At 37.5% G+C, this 16604-nt stretch overlaps 1 protein-coding gene across 5 annotated transcripts in view; it reads right to left on the bottom strand.

Annotated features, from left to right (window-relative positions):
• The window catches only part of Ghr (growth hormone receptor), a 275056-nt gene that overhangs the window by 153831 nt on the left and 104621 nt on the right, over positions 1 to 16604 (bottom strand). The window contains exon 1 of one of the 5 annotated variants that reach the window (XM_085831501.1): positions 10543 to 10712. The exons of the other annotated variants lie outside the window; for them this stretch is intronic. The gene's annotated coding sequence lies outside the window, so the exon portion shown is untranslated. Of the gene's footprint in view, positions 1 to 10542; positions 10713 to 16604 lie in introns of those variants that run through there. 5 annotated transcript variants of the gene reach the window in all.

Genomic DNA, 16604 nt, shown 5'->3' with positions numbered 1-16604 from the left:
TAAATTTACAATGATCCATTAACTTCAAGGTAGAAGAGTTCATCCAAAGTGCCCCTCTAAGAGGCATTTTTAAAGGCAGGCATTTTTTTTCCAGAGGAATATACCAAATTTAATTTCTAGGTTTGCAGTATTTTCCTAAGGGGGGAAAATCCTACTTTAATTTTCTTGTGATACTTATTCATTCTTTGGCTACAGCCTCCTGGAATATTTTCAGGAAGAGGAAGAAAATGGGCTTCTTTTCTTTCATAATGGAACTCACACCATTTCCACACTCCAGGACTGAGGCATTTTGCCTGCTTTCCTCCTTCTCCCAGGGAGAACCAGTTAAAAACTAGAACAATCCTGCTGGTGTATTCTGTAGGTTGCCCAACAAAGAATACTCCCAAATCCTACAGTCAGGCTTATGATATATTGATTATACTATGACTATGATATAGTTCACAGACACAAAAGAGGAGATTCAAGTGAGATATGACATTTCCCCAAACATATAACCAACTCAAGGTATAAAGGGCATAGGCTACATTATGTTGAATGAAAATGAACAAGTAATTTTGGACTGATTAGTGGCTGCTAGAACTGGAAAAAGCCCTATAGGAATTAATACAAGAGTTATCTGAACCGTGTTTCTTAACTACAAAAACTAGGAAATATTTAAAACTGAGAAGAGATGGATTCTAATTAAAAATGGAAAGTTAAAGTAGGAAAAAGAAATCAGCCATTGAGTTCAGGGAGGGGCTAAAAATTAGAACTAAATGATAGATAAGATTTTGATGTGCAAATAGAGTGAGACAAGCTATGGCAAACTTGTACAGACCAAAGCTCGCTGCCAATGATCCGGGGTAGGGATGGAATCTGAGGGTGTTTACTTAATATTTTGAGACTAGTGAATTGACACCATTGCCCAGATTTATAGGTAAACCTGTATTAGCAAGGTAGAACAGGACTGAAGCAGCATTTTTGATCATATAAGTCAGCCTTTGCTGTAGATTATATGCAGAAATGGATTTTCCTTAAGATAACATTGCTTATCACGTTTTCATAATTTAATCATATCCAGGTATACTGAAAAGATCTGTGATAATGGGATATAGGAGAAGATAAAGGACCACATGTCCATGATAAGTGGTGAGTGAACACGGGAATGAATAAAAAGGCAGAGGTAGGGATGCTGGGATCTGACTTGCTTAGGGGGAAGAGAAGGTCTCATGATTGTTTGGGCTGCTTGGTGGATGACCCAGTCATGTGGCTTCCAGAAACGTGAGAGTTGTGAAACTCAAGGTACAAGAAAAAGGGCTACAGGAAAAGAAGCCATCAATGAGTGTGGCAGTTGTATAGAGATGAGTATTAGGTAAATGTAACACAGTGACTAGACTGCTTTGTGAAAAATGCCTATCTTTGTCAAAAGTAATATTAAAATGTGCATTAATGACATGGGAGGAGATCTGCTCCTGCAGCTTGTTTATAATTAGCAGAAACAAAATAAGCCATCATCCTAAACCAGCCATATTCTCTGATCTTTGTTGCATATTTTAAAAGAAATTGAACAATGACCTCCTTAAAGTTCACTGCTAGCAAAGTAGTATGTGGGAGGAGTTAAGATGGAGTTGAGCTGCAGTCCTGTCAAGCAAGTTGGGAGCAACTCCATGATGACAGCCAAATTATCCAGAAATATTAAGTTCCCTTAAATTCTCATTTTGCCAATTTCAGGATTTTTTTAAGTCCAGTTGAAACAGAACTGCTTATGTTGCCTAGGAAAGACATTTAGAAGATAACCTAATGAACACATGGTACCCAGTGTTGGTGTGTATTAGTAATAGAATATTGCAAAACCGTACTAACTCAGCATGAAAAAATGCAACGGCCAGTCCAAAATGATACCACAAATCAACTCTTTTAATTAGCACACAGCATTTATTTGGTCATTTTTTACAGTGGGGAATCATTTGGAAACTGATACAGATACAAATGAATTAAGTCAATTTATTTTGTTCCCATCAGTGGAAGAAAGAAAAGTTTACAGATATTTTTTTAAATTGAAAATATTATGTCTGTGTGTGTGGGTGCGTGCAAGTGTGTGCACGTGTGTGCATGCCACAGTATCAGTCTGGAGGTCAGTAGACTATTGTGGAGTTAGTTCTCACCCTTCTTAAGGACATTTTGGGGATCTAATGCAGGCCATGAAGCTTGTATAGAAAGTGCTTTCCATATTCACTGATCCATCTCCCAGCCCCAGATATTAAAAAATAATAATAACAAAAGTTGTGTGCTCCTTAACAGTGGGGACAGATTCTGAGAATAACATTATTAGGTGACTTTGTCATTTGAACACTAAAGTTCAGTTAGACTAACTTAGATGGTATAGCACATTGTATAGTACGGCTACATTATGATATCTATGTATCAATATATAGATGATGATGACATAAATATAGGTAGATTATATACATATCATGTGTGTCTTTATGTATATAATAAATATATTCTCCTTTATATAATATGTTTATAAGTATAAATAAAACATATACACCTATATGTTCATATATATGCATGTGGTATAGCCCATGTCATGAAAAACTAACAAGAAAAGATTGAAATAAGTGCAAGAGATGGTGATGCAATCAGAGTGCAGTAACCAAATGGTTGTTTTTGTTTTCACAAGTAGGTATATACCCTAAAGCCATGGTAGGAAGTTTAATGCTAAAGCAAACGCATGAACCTGTGGCATAACTAGTTATCACCATCACTAGCAAGTATATCTACCAGTTAGCTCAGTGTGACTGGCAATGCAGCAGGTTCGTCTTACCATAACACCTAATCCTAACCCTAACCCCAACCCTAATTATCACCCAACATGGGTAATGTGGTAACCAGGTCAGGAAGTCGAGAGTCAAAAGGAATTTCTCATCATTATAATGCATGAGAGTGCTCCTCGGTATGGACCCTGATATGGTCTGAGACATACTTATGTCTCACAGGGCTGCAAGTTTTTGAGATTGCTCTTTTCTCTGGAATCTAGCAGGATTCCAGGATAGGAACTTTAAGTATGTATACTGTGAGGCAGAAGTAAAAAAAAAAGAAAAGAAAAAAGAAAAAAAAGGCTCTGGAATAAAGAGTAGATCTCTCTTCCTACCCATCTTATTTGTCTAAGAGTTGACTGAAGTCAGCAGTGGCTACTGAGCATTTAGAACATGGCTAAAGTGATTGAGGAGTAAAGTAATTTTATACTGCATTTAATCATAACTGATTGTTTACCTTAAGCACTTATATGTGCTTAGCAAAGGTTGGAAGGTGGATATGCTTTTCCAGCTGTACAGTTTATGATCTAAATTAAGGCCATAAAACTTAGCAGCTAGGTTGAGATATGTATGTATCAGCTACATATAGATCTTGAAGACTTGGTAAAAAATGGATACAGCATATCTTAGTAATTATACTGATTGCATATTGGAATTCATAATTTAGATAATTGAATTAGCTAAAATATATTACTAATTAATTAACATTCATATCTTGTTTTTCAAATGTGATTTGTTGAAATTTTAAAATATGTGCTATGCAAATAAACATATATACAAATAAAACATTAAGCTCATTTATGCTTACGTTACACTATCAGCACATATTTTGTAACAAAACAATAAGCAATTTAAAGTATTTTTAGTTACGTAAACATTATGAGAACATTTTCAGAGGCCCTCACAAACACTGAACAATGGGGACCCATGATTCCCGGAAGTCTTTGGAGGCCTCAGGAGATGACATTTGTCTGGGGTTTTGTAGGGGTTTCTTAGAGTGGGTGTCAGTTTTACTTCCATAAGTGTAACTATCCACTGAGTCTGCCTTTTCTGTGCACTGGCAAACGTCTCTTTGGAATTACAAAAGGACCACAATTTGCTTTTGCCAACCTCTGTGGCATAAACACCTCTGCCAAAGCTGATTTTAGCCTACCAATATGAAGCCAGTAGAAGCTGGATCCAGCTCATCACTGGCAGGGAAAGGGGTTGTCGCTGGCTAGCTCTATGTAAAGTATCAGGTATAAAGGCTGGGGAATCTGCTGACTTGGACACAAAATGTATGAGGGCTTTCAGAGTGAACTCTGGACATTTGATTTCATCCAATGACATCTGATCCGCTGTCAGCAGATCCTGCTTAGTTAATCATCACCCAGAGAGGCAAACCTGGGTCTACAGACATTGTCTCAGCCCTCTCACCTTGATCTTTATTTACAGACGGGGTGAGATATGAGGTCAAGTAAATGTGTTCTTGGGTCAGAGACGATTAGGTTCAAATCCAGCCTTCACTCACCTTAGCATGAACACTTTTTCAAAACAGCAACGATGAAAACTAAACAACAACCTCAGAACTAATTGAAGTGGCTTATTCAAATCATTTTTTTCATTCTCCAATAAATTTATAATTATTAGAGTTCTGAGAATGGTACCACATTGTTCCTATGGAGTAGACATAGAGCCGGACCTTATTTATATACTATATGAAACCTAAGACTGTGTGGGTGGTAAAGCAGTCAGTTTACACCACATGAGAGTGCAGAGAGGGACAAAGTTCACACTGATGTAGCATATGTTTCCTAGAACTACGCAGGAGTGCATAGTTGAGGTTTGCATTTAGGTGTGCAGGGAATTTAAAAAGCATTACATAAAGGTTCAGTTGTGTGAGAACTATCCTTGGGTTCTGATGTTATTACAGGGCTTGGGTCATTTGTTTTGTTAAGTATAGATTTTTAGAGCTGATTGAGTAGGTGAATTCTAAGAATCTGAGAACTGGCTTGAGACAGGGACCCTTTTTGGGACAACACAGAGTGGGTAGGGCCTTCCCTTCCTTTATGGGCTTAAAGCAGAAAGAACATTTTGGTAATCAGGTGTTTGGAGCTCTTATCGATGTGCCTGGCTATCCTCTTCAGAGAGGATTTCCTTACTGTCAGGACATTCCATTTAAAGTCAGGAGTGTGCACTGAGAACATTGTAGCAAGGAGTTCCTTTCACAGGGGTCACATACCAGATATCTTGCATATCATATATTTGCATTATGATTCATAACAGCAGTAAAATTACAGTTAAAAAGCAGCAATGAAATAATTTCATGGTTTGGGGTCATTACCACATAAGGAATTGTATGGAATGGTCAAAGCATTAGGAAGGTTGAGAACCACTGGATTAGAGGGTCCTCAGCTCACCCAGTCTGACTGACTTGGTGCATTTATGGATTCTCAATGCAGGCATAATTCTTACGCAGCAGAGAAAAATTAATTTTGTGATGCTGATTTGAACAGTGTCCGTTTTCACAGTTCTTTATACCATTTCCTTGCTAAAGCCATTTCTTTTTTCCAAATTAGAATTTGAAAAAGAAAACCACTTACTAGTTTCCTGGTTTCTCATTTTTCACAAGTGAATCCTTTAAAATTCTGAGTTATAAATTTTTTTGAGATTATAATATAATATAATTACTCCCTTCCGTTTCCTCCTTCCAAACCCTCCTAAATGTCCTCTTTGCTCCCCCCTTAGTCTTTTATTATTCATTAATTGTTGTTACCTGCATATATGTATATGCACATGTGTTCCTAAATGTGACTTTCTCAGTCCATATGGTGTTACTTTAACATATGTTTTCAGAGATGACTTTGTGTTAAGTAACAGTTGGTGTGCTCTTCCCTGGGGAAGACTTTCTCCTGTTCTTAGCATTTCTTAGTTGCCTGTAGTTGTTTGTCTAGGGCTGACGACTATTAACGACAATGTTAAAACATAGAGAACAAGGAAAATACTATTTAAACACCTTTCAAGGTATTGGAATTTCTTTTGTGCTCGGAGACAGAAATGCTTCTTGTTTCAACTGGTGTGAGAAGAGGTTATTAGAGTGTGAGAGGCAGCTTCTCACTGAGCAAAGTCTTCAAACAAAAGCATTTTCTATCTTGATAAGATAGTGACCTAAGAGGGAGCAATATAACAAGTCAGACTATTCCACATGCTTTCAGGTCTTCAAAGAATGCATGTGTCTCTATCTCTTTTGGTGCAGTATCAGAAATGTAGGCTTTTCCAGGATAGAATTCCTTTGCAACATATGAAATATCTTTGTTTTTCTCAGGCTCATATTATTTTGTTCAGTCTTCACATGGGGACTGCAAATGCAAACCTCATATGACAAATGAGAAAACGAAGATTTAGAGGAATACAAAGACCAAGAGAATCTCCAAAAGTCATGAAAATTGGTTTTGTCCGGGCAGGGTCTGGAAGCATCCTCAGTACCTCTAAAGTCTACCTTTGATTTATCTACTTTTCAGTTAGTAAACTGTACAAATTAAACATGATCGTGTCAGTGAGTATGGATAAAACTAGAGAGAAGAAGAAGACTTGAAGGAGTAAATATGAGATAGGATTAAATATATAAAGGCAGACATCATATTTCTCTGCATAGGGCTGTCAAGGGTGGTGATTGCATGGATGCTGATATGATAACACATAAATTTTTATGTAGCAGTTTGTCCAAGAGCACAATAGTCATTTCTTTGCCTTACAACCTCCAAGAATACCTGGTCTACTTTTGAGCATACTGCTTATGGGCTGTGCTGTGTACACACTCGATGACATGGGGTCATCCCCTGCCTTCTTTACGTCTCTATATAAAAATAGAAAGGAGCTACTTTGGCTAGACTGACTGGCTGCCAGGGAGATAGAAAACAGGCAGATCAATGTCATGTCTCATCTCTGAGAAGTTTACTAATCACTTTACTCTTTAAGATTGTTGCACTTGACCTTGGGCCATGCATTGTAAATGGCTGGAATAATAACTGTGCTTTAGAATAGTCTCACACACCAATTCTCAATCTGTGGGTCATACCCTTTGAGGGTTGTATATCAGACATTTACATTACTATTTATAGCATTAGAAAAGCTACAGTTATGACATAGCAATGAAATCATTTTATGGTTGGGGGTCAACACAACATGGGGAGCTATATTAAAGGGTCACAGAAACTAGGAAGGTTGAGAACCATCGGCCTAACAGAAATGCCAGTCGCATGTATCATTTAAATTTTTCTTGTGCTCACATTCAAAAAGGATAATATTAATTTAAATAAAACATTTTTTCAATAAAATCACTGTATTCTGGTTAACTCACAAAACACCACATGGGTAGATAATGGCAGCTGCTTAAACACTTACCCAGTTTTAGGCTCTGTGCATCTAAGTATACCTCTGAACAGACACAATGGCCACTTGGAACCAATGGAACTTTGCTTAGGATTTTACACTTTCACTATTGATTTTATTCTACACAAGAAAAAGAACTAGAACTAGAACTAGAAAAAGAAAAAGAAAAGGAGAAAGAGAAAGAGAAAAAGAAAGAGAAAAAGAAAGAGAAAGAAAGAGACAAAAACCTGTGGTTTGCTGAAACAAACAAAACAAACCCACCACCACACAAAAGTAGCTCTATGTCATTTTTCTTGACTCCTATGTCCTTTTTCTGCTGTGTGCCCTTTCTCATCACCTAAGATTAGCCTCTCTTGGCCTCTTTCCTAAAGTTCATGCTATAACCACACAGCTGTTTTCATGCACACGTGTGTACATTGTAGGTTAGGGCAAGTATATGAGGAAGAACTTGTAGGCTCCTTTCTGTCTAAGTTGGGTCACTTCACTTGAAATCACACTTTCCAAGTCCATTCACTGTCCCACAGATTGTCATGATTTCATTCTTGTCATAGATGAATAAGATTCCATTTGTGTGTGTGTCACTTATCTGTTGACAGACATGTTCCATTTCCTCACTATCATGGAAGAGCAGTAACAAACATGGATGTGGAAATACCTCTATGGAGGGTATAGAGTTCTTGGAGTATATGCCCAGGAAGGGAATGGGTGTAGTTGGTTCCCTCTATCTTTCTCTGTCTCTCTGTCTCTGTATCTCTCTCTCCCTCCCTCTCTTTCCCCCTCCTCCTTTCCTCCCCTCCCATTCGTCATTTCCCCTTCCCTCTTCCCACTCTTTTTTCTTTTCTTTGCTTCTTTCTGTTTTAATTTCCAGGGACAAGGTTTCATGTAGCCCAGCCTGCCCTAGACCTTGTTATATAGCCAGACAAAGCTGTCCTAGAACTTAAGCCTCTATGCCCAGCTCATAGGTGAATTTTCTCTGTTGAACTGTTGAAATAGTAAAGACAAAGTTAGCTACCACAATTACTATTCTATGAAGTATCAAGATAAAGAAATGTGCATGCAGAGATGAAATCACTGAGACGATATTTGATAATGTAACCAATAAGCCAGGGAAGGTCATATGCTGATGAGATCCCTTCAAGATTTCCCAATTACTCCATCAAATGTTGGCCAATTTAGGTACTGCTCTCAAGGGACGTTACAGCTGTAACTAAGATGACCAGTCTACTCATTTTAAAAAACAGGAGCCTAGGAAAGCAGAACTGGAAGTCAGTTACTGCAGTGGGGGAGAAGGGAGAGAAATTAAGAAATTGAGAGCGACTCTATCTGCCTTTGGTGGAGGGAGAGCTTGAAGTCCAGTTCAAACTAGCAGCACCAACTGGCTTCTGGCTGTCTACCAGCAAGGAAACTGAAATACACTCTCATGGCAGCAAGGACCTGAAACCAGCCAACAACTCCAATAAGCCAGAGAGGGAGCTTCCAGAAAGTAACACCCACCCCCCACACCCACCCCCAGCTTTGGATACTTTGATTTTATCCCAGGGACTCTAAGCTGAGAACCCAACTGAGCCAAGGTAGGCCTAGACATCTACATAATTGTGAAGTCATAAGGGGGTGTTTTAAGTCACTAAAATTTGTGGTGATTTGCTATAGAAGTAATTGAAAATTAAGACAGGCTGTAAAAGTCTGTAATTAAGCCTTAGGCTGACTTCCTAGATCAGGAAGATAATAAATGATTCAAACTTATCTGCATATAGAAATCTAGATCCAACAGGGACTTTAGCAATAATGTATACTGTCAATTGTTATGAAGTGCTACAAACAAATCAGATAGGAAGTAATTTATAGTTTTATCTCCTGCAATTTCCTGGAATAAGAAGTATTTGAGTTGGAAAGTAGAATGTCTCAATGCAGACAGCGGCAATGTCCTCTCAGAGCATTAATTCTCCTATATTTCAACTCAACCATCAACAAGTTATCTTCTGAGTTTTAACTTATTTTCCTGTGTTCATTTTTTAAAATATAGTAGTGAACTGCAACAGAATTTTTTCATAGTGCAGTAAGGAATGAAAAACAAAAAGATTTTATTCAGGAGCATTTGGTCTTCTTTCTTGACTTTGGCTTATGTAAACAGGCCCCGGTATCTGACTACCTAATATCACCTATTTTTGAACCCATAAATCTACATGAGATTATCCAAGGAAAAAGAAGACCATCTGGAGGATGTTGTCTTCATGAGTCTGTTGGCCTTGCTGTTCATCTTAATCCAAGGCCAAACGAGGGATGTAAAAACTGGACTATATAGGTAGGAAAGTAAATCAAAACCAAGGTTGAAACCTTATCACTGACTGTGGCAAAGTTAAGATAAGTACATAGAGTCTATGCAGGTCAGTCTATCTTGGTGATACATCATGCAAATATTGGCTTATTTTTCATCCTTCTGAATGAAATATTTAAATCCAAGGATATTTATGTTTGCTTTCTGAGCAGCCCACCACAGAGCATCTCCTTAAATGACCTGGCTGTGTTTCTTTTAAATCAGATGGATGATGAAGGATCAGGGTAAGCAGCAGGCTGGGAAAATTGTAAACCACCACTATTAACACACTGCCATTCACCCGAGAGCCAAAGGAATAGACACCTGAAATTGCCTTTTTTTTTTTTTCTGAAATACCACTAAGTGAAATTTTTGATGCTGATACTTGTATAACAAAAATAAAACACCCTTCTTCATTGCAAATGGAAGTGATCTGAATGGAATTTTCAGATTTCAACCACTTGCAGTGAAGCTGCTGGTTAAAATGTTATGTTTCAACAACAACAACAACAACAACCCTAACTCTACAAGAAATCTACAAGAAGCTGTTCACACAATAAGATTCACTAATGCTAAAGGACCAAAGGGAGGCATTTCAAACCTTCATCTCTCCAAGTGTACCAGTTTCACAGAGTAATGCTCAAGAAACTCACCCTTCCTCTGGTGGATAGATTTTAGAAGCCCAAATTCAGTGATAAAAGGAGCAAGCAGTCAAAGGCTTCTCTAGCACTTGGAAAAGAATTGACTAAGAGGGAGGAAGGATACACAGAGATCTAGTTAAAGAAGAAATCAACAAACTGGAACAACAACAGCGCAAAAATCCAAGCTTAGCTTGATTAGAAATTCATTTTTTAAAAATGCAAAAGCACATAGGAGTAGTGCAGAGACCTAACTTGACTTAGAAACAATCAAAAAATTAACTTAGACTTAATCAAAGGTAACTATACAGGAATACAAACCAATAGTCCTATAGATACCTCTGAAATCAAGGCTGGATATTCTTATAATTTCTTTCAGAATGTATGTCAAGAATCTTTTTTTTCCCTCCAGTTATTTTACCTTTGCAAGAAGATGTCGTTTAGTTAAAATCTGGTAGAGAAGCTAGGGTTGAAATTTCGTAGACGTTTCCTGGTTATTTCTTGGTGCGTCTTGGTCAGTAGCTTCTAGAAGTTGTTGTGTGGGTATATAAATCTCCCCAAAATCCCCATAAATTAATAACCCTCTATCTTGTGGTCTCTCCCACTCTCTCACGCACACCTGGTTCCAGAAGAGTGTATCAATTGTCCCAGATGATTGCTTCATCTAATGCAGCTGCTGCTCTTTGCCCAGAATATTTTTAGAGGCTTCCAGCTGAAGTGAAGGCCACCCTGGGCTAGAGTCTACATGAGACCACAGATCATTTAAGAGACTTGAATGTTAAACTCAAGGCAGATCATGTTTTTCATCTAAATAAATTGAATATAATATTTGGATAATTTTTTTTTTGCTTGTGTTTTTAAGATTGGGTTTCTCTATGTAGCCTTGGCTGTTCTAGAACTCTGTAGAACAGGCTGGCCTCAAACTCAAAGATCCACCTGTCTTTGCCTCGAATATTGAGATTAAAGGGGTGTACCAACACCACCTAGAGATAACTGGGTAATTTTAATCTGGTCCTGTGACGTCTCTAAAAAGAGTAGGAAGAGAAGCCCACTGAATTTAAGTTTACCAAGGCCTCAGAGTACAGAACATTGAGTATTTTGTAAATGAAGAAATAAATGCAAAAACAAATTCTGAAATACCAATATGCACTAAAATTCCTAGTCTATTTCATTCTATTGTATACATTTAACCATTCATTGTAGCAGTGTCTTTTACTGGAATACCTGTAGTATGTTCTGTAAACATTGGTTTCTTTCTTCATTTCAGTGCACCAATGTTCCTGACTACCAAAGAATAATTAATTGAGGAGCATACACTTAGCTAATATGTTTTTTATTTGATTTAGTTCGTTCTCTCTCTCTCTCTCTCTCTCTCTCTCTCTCTGAGAAAATTTCCCAAGAAAGTGTTATGTAGCCCAGAATGGCCTTGAACTCCTCATCCTCTGGCTTCAGCCTCCAGTTGCTGAGTGCTCTAAATACAGATGTGCACCAGCAGGCTTTGCCTGTTGGATGTTTTTTTTTTTTTTAATTAAGTTATGATTGCGCTATTTCAGATTTTAAAAAAAGGTCATGAGTCAAGAAATGTTACAAAAAACCAAGTAATTAGTGAAATACATATATGAGCAATACAAAATGAAAAGGATGACTTCCCCTTCCCCGGTCTGGAATTTTGCTATGGTTCTGATAACTACTCATGTAGTTAGAACATTCATGGTTGTCATTAGGTGTGGACTAAATAACTCTATACAGAAGACTGTGAGAAGAACATTTCACTATGTGAGTGATGGTCCTGTCCACACTATACCACAGGAAGAGAGTTGTGGTCCATTCCTGTTGACAGAATTAATGTGCTGGTTATCAGACCTGTTCATGCAGCTTACCCTTTTGAAGTATGAAATTCACCATTCTGTGACGTTTGATACATTCAAACTCCCTAAGGATAGAACAAAGAGCCTAAGGATAGCTTCAAAAAGAGTGTTCATGGGAATAGTTAACAGTGATAGCATTGAGAATTGTGATTGATTGCTTTTCAAATCATGTTTTGGACATACAGAAACCGATAGCATGGTAGAGGCCTCTGAAACACATTTCTAAAACAAAACTCAAGTACCCATAAATACCTGTCTCCAGAATTTGCATTACATATCAGAAGTCTACATGTTATCAAGAGGCTTTGCCTCCATTGCCTATCATATCAAGTTGCCATTTCAGCTAATTTTGAGTCCATTATATTCTTGTTATCTCTTCTACTAAAAATGCCCAAGTCCTAGCCAACATTCTAAATTGGACTTGAAGAATGCTTTCCTAATTCTGTCCAATTCATGTTTACACAAACACACACACACGAATCATAGTTATTAACATGACAACCTTTTGAATAAACATTTAAATGACTTTACTCATAGGATTGATACAGCCATCTATGACTTGCTCTAAGTTACTAATTGCCATTTTATTGACACTTTCTAATTTGAATTAGCAATAGGACCCAGTAAAAGCCATTTCATAGAGAACCTTGTAGCTGACTGGAGTCATAAGACTACATCCTAGCTAGCAAGTCATGAGTACAAGTGGCACGTAATTTTGGAGACTGCGAATCTCCTTTTCTCCTACTGGATTGGATGTTATGTGATCTTAGATAATCTACTATGTAGTTCTAGATCTTCCTAATTTATCCTTGAAAGGTCAGATTCCAGTGTAAGATAAGGAGAAAGGAGTGCAAAAATTTGTGTAACAACATAACTTAAAATGTTCCTCAAGGTGAGAATTCTTTGTTTAGCTCTGATCCCCATTTTGGGGGTTATTTGATTTTCTGGAGTCCACCTCCAAATGCTGACACCATTGCATACACCAGCAAGATTTTGCTGAAAGGACCCTGAAATAGCTGTCTCTTGTGAGGCTATGCCGGTGCCTGGCAAACATAGAAGTGGCTGCTCACAGTTAGCTATTGGATGGAACACAGGGCCCCCAATGGAGGAGCTAGAGAAAGTACCCAAGGATCTAAAGGGGTCTGCAACCCTATAGGTGGAACAACAATATGAACTAGCCAGTATGTCCAGAGCTCATGTCTCTAGCTGCATAAGTAGCAGAAGATGGCCTCATCAGCCATCATTGGGAAGAGAGACCCCTTGGTCTTGCAAACTTTATATGCCTCAGTACAGGGAAACACCAGGGCCAAGAAGTGGGAGTGGGTGGGTAGGGGAGGGGGGTGATGGGGGACTTTTGGGATGGCATTTGAAATGTAAATGAAGAAAATACCTAATAAAAAATTTTTAAAATGTTACCCAAATACTCATTGAATGCACCTAAGTGTTTGCATCTGCATTTTAATAAATCATCAAGAATAACTTATTTGTTTTCAAGGGAGAGATAAATCCCATTATACTGTTGAAGTCAGATATATTTGCACTAGTTAGAACTTGTCAGTACTTTTTTTTTTTTTTTTTTTTTTTTGGTCAGGGACTAGTTTTATTATGGGAAATTATTAGACTTCACAGAGGCAAAGTTCTTGTTAGATAAGAATGTTACTTTGGCTTAATAAAAAAAAAATAGATGACATTCTGCCCCACAATACCCCAAATGGCAGATTTAAATCCAAAGCTACTAGTGGCTTCATCAAATTACACAAAAATTAGACTAGGAGAACAAGAAAGAAGACATGAAGAAAACGAGCCTGGTCTGTAGCTCACTTTAGGTTTCTGTACTGGCTCCCTACACACCACTTGAACACCAAGCAGTGTACTCTGAGACAACCTGAGCAAGGCAAACTGATAGCTTCAGTTTCAAACAGAAGTGTAGCCTTGGACACATTTCAAGAAGATGAGCTAAATTATAATAGAAGTATAAGAAATCTGTTTACAAACCTATCATTTTTTCCACAGAGTCAGTTTTGATTTTTTTATCATTATAAATGCACACTTAGGTACACAGAAATGTAGCAATCACATGTGTGGATGTATGTGGAGAGAGGAAGGAAGGTGAGGAGACAGGGGAGGTATTTTCTAATAAAATGTGTAAAGAAAATTGAAAGAAAGGCTTTATATAAAATGGTTTTCCTTTTTATTTTGATTTTTGTTTCATTTTTATTAGAATCTCCTCAATACATACTGGATAAATTGTCACCCTCTTTTCTAGAAAAGGCCTTTTGTTCTTTGTTAATTCAAGTGAAATCAGCTCAGCTTTGTTCATATTATTTGAATATGCCAAGAATAAAATTTTAACCTGAAAGGCTGATTAAAAAGGGATGCGGCAGACATTGGATCACCTAGAAACATCCCATCTACTTGCAGAACTTGCAAAGGATATGGGGAGAGGATTTAAGAAGAATGCACAGAATCCATTAATGATCCATGATAGGCTGGTATGGGAGGTAGGAGGGGCAAAGAGTTATGTATCTTACAGAAACAAAAAATCTTCATTATATGCCTGAAATCATTCTCCTTCTCACTGGAGGAAGAAATGTAGCATCTCCCATTCATGCCACAATATAAACAGAAAACTAAGGACATAACATTGAATGACCATATTAATTAATATTTCACGATGTATTGACCACCTGCTATTTAGGACAGTCATTTTTCAACTGTGAGCCACAACCCATCTTTCAGCTATGAAATAAATTCAACGGGTTAAACCCAACATCTGTTGTTCTTCATGTATTTAAATGAATGGAAGAGAACAATCAATTTCTTCACGTGAAACCTTGAACGCCTGTGTATGTCTATTTGTACCCTAGGTTTTCATGTTAGGATCTGATAATTAAAAAGTTTGTGGGTTTATTGATATCGAGTATTGGCAGTTTTTCAGTAACATGAAGATTATCACAATAATCATCTCTGGGATGGTGGCGGATGGAGTTCTGGTGTATTTCTACTTATTCTCTAACAGTTGGTTTCCAGAAGCAATATCACTGCACAAAAAGGTAGAATTGATGAGATGTTTTCCTCAGATCATTCATCTGTACAAATCTCTACTCATGTCATACTAATAGGATATCTCAATTTCACAGTTACAGTTGCTATCTCAATTATCCCTCTCCTTTATTGACAATTTAATAGAAATAATGATCTGACATTGTTTTAGTGGGCAGAAATTTAAGGGTTGTTGAGGCTGGATATTCTTTTATACATTTCTTGTGAACTATCTAAAATTGCTTGCTGTCACTCTTTGTTGGACTCATTGTTGACAGTCCCTCCTTTTGTTCTCTGAATTTGTATACATTTCATTTTAAGGATCTGTTATTTCTAGTTGCTAGAGTTGAGGAAACAGAAAGAAACAATAGAAGACATTTTAATCAGCTGAATTGATCTTGTTATACTGAGGTCAGCATACTTTAGGATTTTATATTTCTCTTGGTTCAAACTAGGTACCCAATAAAAAGTTTACGGCTCTGCCAGAGCCTGACCTATACAGAGATGGATGCTCCCAGCCGACCATTGAACTGATCTCTGGGTCTCCAATGGAGGTGTTAGAGAAAGGACTGAAGGAGCTGAAGGGGTTTGCGACCCCATAGGAAGAACAACAATATTAACCAACCAGAGCTCCCAGGGTCTAAACCACCAACCAAGGAGTACACATGGAAGGACCCATGGCTTCAACTGCATATGTAGCAGAGAATGGCCTTGTCAGGCATCAATGGGAGAAGACATCCTCAGTCCCATGAAGGTTTGATTCCCCCAAGTAGGGGAATACGAAGGTAGGCAGGAGAGAGTGGGTGGGTGAGAGCACACCCTCATAGAAACAGGAGAAGGGGGGATGGGATAGGGAGTTTCTGGGGGAGGGGATCGGGAAAGAGGAGAATATTTGAAATGTAAATAAAGAAAATATCCAATAATAAAGTGTACCTTAAAAATGACTTTAAAATATAACCAGTGCCAGAGCTGCTGGACAATGTGACGCTGGAAGCTTAGAATTTGAGCTGCTTCTTTGTACCAGACACTGCAATTATAGGTTTATTTCATATTTCAAAATGAGGACAATCTCGATGAAACATCTGAATGAGCAGTTACCATTAATGGAATACATGTTGATAATCTTCAACATACATCTCATAGAAGTTTGAGTAAGAAAGGATTTTATTCAACTCAGAAGGAAAGGAAAATGTTATTTATAATTTTATAAAGATAAAGAAAAATTCAGAGTATATATTAAAAGCCTGTGTTAATCACTAAAGAGTAGTAGAATACAGAGACTCTTAGGAATAAAATTCAAATAAGAGGGAGTTCAGAGGGAACCAGACCAACGACTCATTCCAATGAACATTTCAAGTTAAAATGTATAGACAGAAGAGTATACTTATCACACTACAGACTTTTCTTTAGTTTGTTTAAAATGGTATGTTTTTCTCCTTTTTGTTGTTTTTATTTTTATATTTTGTTTTCCTTAGGAGGGATGCAAAGGCAGAAGGTAGATATGAAGGGATGGGGGAGATGAGTGTAATTGGGGTGCATGATGTGAAATTCACAATTAATCATTAAAAAAATT

This window comes from Mus caroli, unplaced genomic scaffold (assembly GCF_978045245.1).
Source record: "Mus caroli unplaced genomic scaffold, Mus_caroli_1 scaffold_16, whole genome shotgun sequence".
Classification (NCBI taxonomy): Eukaryota; Metazoa; Chordata; class Mammalia; order Rodentia; family Muridae; genus Mus; species Mus caroli.
Note: the sequence above shows the minus strand (reverse complement) of the source record. Positions and strands in the feature narration are given on the sequence as shown.